The sequence below is a fragment of the Schistocerca nitens genome, chromosome 4 (assembly GCF_023898315.1).
Source record: "Schistocerca nitens isolate TAMUIC-IGC-003100 chromosome 4, iqSchNite1.1, whole genome shotgun sequence".
Taxonomy (NCBI): Eukaryota; Metazoa; Arthropoda; class Insecta; order Orthoptera; family Acrididae; genus Schistocerca; species Schistocerca nitens.
Genome location: NC_064617.1, coordinates 342,040,872 through 342,045,229, shown reverse-complemented (window position 1 = coordinate 342,045,229; position 4,358 = coordinate 342,040,872). Strand labels below are relative to the sequence as shown.

General features: G+C 44.4%; 1 pseudogene; it reads right to left on the bottom strand.

The window, feature by feature from the left end:
- Positions 1 to 981: 981 nt before the first annotated feature.
- LOC126254087 (5S ribosomal RNA) lies at positions 982 to 1,099 on the bottom strand (annotated as a pseudogene).
- Between the last annotated feature and the right edge of the window lie 3,259 nt (positions 1,100 to 4,358).

Genomic DNA, 4,358 nt, shown 5'->3' with positions numbered 1-4,358 from the left:
GTCCCCATATCATCGCAGAACCCCTCCATACTTCACTGTTGGAATTACGCACAGAAGACTCAAGCACTGATGGACTAAATGGTGTATTTCCGTGTATTTCAACTTGGATTCATCAGTGAACAAGATTCTTTGCCATTCCCCTGTAGTTCAATTTAGCTGTTTCGTAGCCCACTGAAGCCGTTTCTTCTTGTTAACAAGGTGCCGTTCCTTGTTGCTACATAGCCCTGTGCTGTCTCACTGTTGATTTGCCCACTTGTGTATCCCCAGTTGTGTTTAGTACAGCATTCAATTCACCGACCGTTTTGAGTCTATTACTTTTACTGGTCACTACCAAATACTTTTTGTGACGCTCTGATGTTTTCCTGGGTGTTTCTGGTATGGGCGATCAGCATAGGTGCCTCTATCTCGATGCTGGTGTATGGTCTTGACGACCCTGCTGATGGAAATCTTCAATTTCTTTGATATTTATCGGACACTCTTGCCTTCTCGGTGTAAAGTGATTATCTTTATCGGTGAATCATTAGGAACCTGGCACTTGGGACCATTTACTGGGTTAACTACTTTCTTTCGCGGCATGTCCTTCCATCATACGAATGAACTACAACTGGGCAAAACTGTAAACAACGTATCTCTACACAGTCGTGCCGTCTACTGCTGCCACCTGGTGCGTTTCGTGGAAGTTCTTGGACTGGTAAACTCAGTCTGTATAATACAATATGTATTATACAGACTGTATAATATACCAATATGTATATATAAACTAAACACCTCCCGAACAGGCCATGAAGGCCCAACGGTAGAACGGTACCGACCGGCCGCCGTGTCATCCTGAGCTCATAGGCGTCACTTGATGCGGATATGGAGGGGCAGGTGGTCAGCACGCCGCTCTCCCGGCCATACGTCAGTTTCCGAGACCGGAGCCGCTAATTCTTAATCAAGTAGCTCCTCAGTTTGCCTCACAAGGGCTGAGTGCACCCCGCTTGCCAACAGCGCTCGGCAGACCGGATGGTCACCCATCCAAGTGCTAGCCCAGCCCGACAGCGCTGAACTTCGGTGATCTGACGGGAACCGGTGTTACCACTGCGGCAGGGCCATTGGCTAACATGTATATATTAGTAGAATAATTATCTGCAAAATACTGTATTATTATTAATCGTTATTTGAGCGTACTATTCCGTATTCAAACAAACAACTCACTTAGATTACTCCCACGTGGCTCCATTGTAATAGGCAGCATTGCGTTTCCAAACTTATGAACGGCAGTTTATCTCGACTACATTATGTGATCAAACGTATCCAGACACCCGTGTGTAATAAAGAATCGACCTCTAGATGCCACGGGAGGAGAACCCAAAAGTATGAAAAAAGGGGAAGTAAGAATGGCCCGGTCACGAGAGCTCAATGATTTCGAACGTGGTCTAATCGCTCGATGTTATCTGAGTAACAAAGCCATCAAGGACATTTCAATGCTAAAACTGTCTGAGTCGACTGTTGGCTGTGTGACTGTGAAGTGAAACGCGTAGGAACAACCATAATTAAATCAAGGCCTGGCAGACCCCATTTACAAATAGACGGGGACCGTAGAGCACTGCGGATGGATGGTTGTAAAATACTAGTATGAAATCAGCGGATGGAGTCATTCGTGAGTCTCTAAGTGCTACCAGTAGTCAGACCCAGCACAATAAATGTGCTCGGAGAGTTGAAAAGAATGCCGCACAATGGTCGAGAAACTCCTCGTACACGCCGGCCGGAGTGGCCGAGAGGTTCTAGGCGCTTCAGTCCGGAACCACGCGGTTGCTACGGTCGCAGTTTCGAAGCCCGCCTCGGGCATGGATGTGTGTGAGGTCCTTAGGTTGGTTAGGTTTAAGTTGTTCTAAGTCTAGCGGGCTGATGACCTCAGATGTTGAGTCCCATAGTGCTTAGAGCCATTTGAACCACTTTTTTTGAACCCCTCGTACACCACACATTTTTTTAGTAAATAATAACCGGCACTCGATATGGAGTAAAGAGAGACACCACTGGACAGTGGACGACTGGAAAAGAGCGATGTGGAGTGATGAATCTCGCTATACCCTGTGGCAGTCCGATGGAAGGGTTTGACTTTGGCGAATGCCTGGAGAGCATTACCTGCCACATGTGTAGCGGGAGGAGTGAAGTACTGAGGAGGTGGTGTTACGGCATGGGTTTATTTACAGTGGGTAGGGTGTGGTTCCGTTATTGTGCTTAAGGAACCTCTAACATCGGAAGCATGTAAATACATTTTACAGCATTGTGTTCTGCGTCCAGCAGAGGAACACTTTAGAGATGCTGATTGTATGAGCATGACGTTGCATCCTGTCTTAAAGTAGGAAAGAGTTCGTGGACAATAACATTCCTGAAATGGACTGGTCTGCCCAGAATCCCAATCCGAACCCAATGCGAACACCTTTAGGTTAAGTTAGAACGTCGACTTCGTACCAGACCCCCATTGACCAAGATCATTACCTTCTTTCGTTTCGGCTCTTCCGTAAGAAGAGACGCTCGACACCTCCCATCAGAGTTCAAACCGTCATAAAGGTGAACGGTAAATACACTCCATTTAATACCCAGTAATACAGATCGGGATGCTTTTGACCAGATAGTGGTTGTAGAGGCAGAACTGAATTCCTCCAAAAAATTTTCGGATATTGATCAAGGATATTGTCTAATTATTTTGATCTAAGGTATCCATGGTCACCAATGGCTCTTTAAACCTACATGATTACTCTGCAGTTCACGGATAAGTGCCTGGCATAGGTTTCATCAAACCACCTTCAAGCTATGATTTCCATCCCAGTTCGCTTACCATGTCCGTGGCATTCTCTCCCCCAATTTTGCGATAGTACAAAACGAGCTGCCCTCATTTGAAATTTTCAATGTCCTCTGTCAATCCCATCTGATGCGGATCCCGCACCGTGCAGCAGTACTCCAGAAGATGGCAGACAAGCCTGGTGTAAGCAGTCTCTGCAGTGGACCTATAGCACTTTCTACATATTCTGCCAATAGATCGAAGTCTTTGGTTTGCTTTTCCCACAACATTACCTACGCGATCGTTCCAATTTAACTTATTCGTAATTGTAATCCCTAAATATTTAGTTGCATTTACAGCCTTTAGATTTGTGTGATTTATCGTGTAACCGAAATTTAATGGATTTATTTTAGTACTCATGTGGATGACTTCACACTTTTCATTATTTAGAGTCAACTGACACTTTTCATATCGTCCAGATATCTCGTTTAAATCGTTTTGCGATTTGTTTTGATCGTCTGATGCCTTTATAAGACGATAAATGACAGCATCATCTGTAATTGCTTTTCGGTTGATTTATTAACCCCCGTTTCTCTTCGTATCTGTAATGCACTCGGAACAGCTGCGGAGCTGCGCAGTTGTCTTTATGCGCTGTTTATCTTTTTGCGAAATAAAGTTGTTCCATTCAGCTTCTGTTCACAACAGTAACGGATACTTAACTTTTCGTTCTCAAGCTTGCGTTCAATACTGATCGATTCGCCTCCGGTTTATTTTCTAGGCAGTTGTACCACACGCTAACAGTGATGTATGGATAATTTTACTGATGTACAGTTGGCTGAAATGCGCCTCGTGTATGGATCCACTCGACAAAGGGAAAGAGACGCACTACGATCATCATCCTCGTCGTCAGAATGTACGGCATTGTTTTGGTTAGACAACAAACAGTGTGTCAGGGACAAAGTGCGTGTCACACTGCTGATGGTGACACGCCCGTTACAAGGGAACTTAAAGTTCGACGACCCATGGAGTGCTATTAGAGAGTAGCAGGTTATGTGCTGGGGCCAGATCTCACCCCCTTTCCTATCTGTTGCCACCATCAACGCAACCTGCAGGGAGCTAGGCAGCATAAAGTTGCTTACCTGAAATGTGTATTTAGACGATACGTGGGAAACTGCTTGGAGAAAGCAAAGAGAATAGACATAAACGCAAACGTTCACAAGACACATTTCCACAGCAACTGCACCCTTTCATTAAGAAACAAGAGGATCATTCCGTGCTATTGCTTAGAACTCCTTACCTCTGTTCTTGAAGAAAGTTTACTCTACTTGTTAAAAAGAATGTCAATTGCGATTAAAAATTCATTTTGTAATAACTATTGAGTGATAATCCTCACCACAACACAAAATCACACTTTTAGGTGGTAGGAAAATGGATGTTTGTCTGGGCGTTGGGAAACTGGTACAGCTGTTGTTTATTTATTTGTTTACTCGTGTCCGGAACATAACATACATATATAGCCGATAGACAGCAATCTACAAACAATATCAGTACATATTCCATTGTGTTGTTTGTTGTGGTCTTCAGTCCTGAG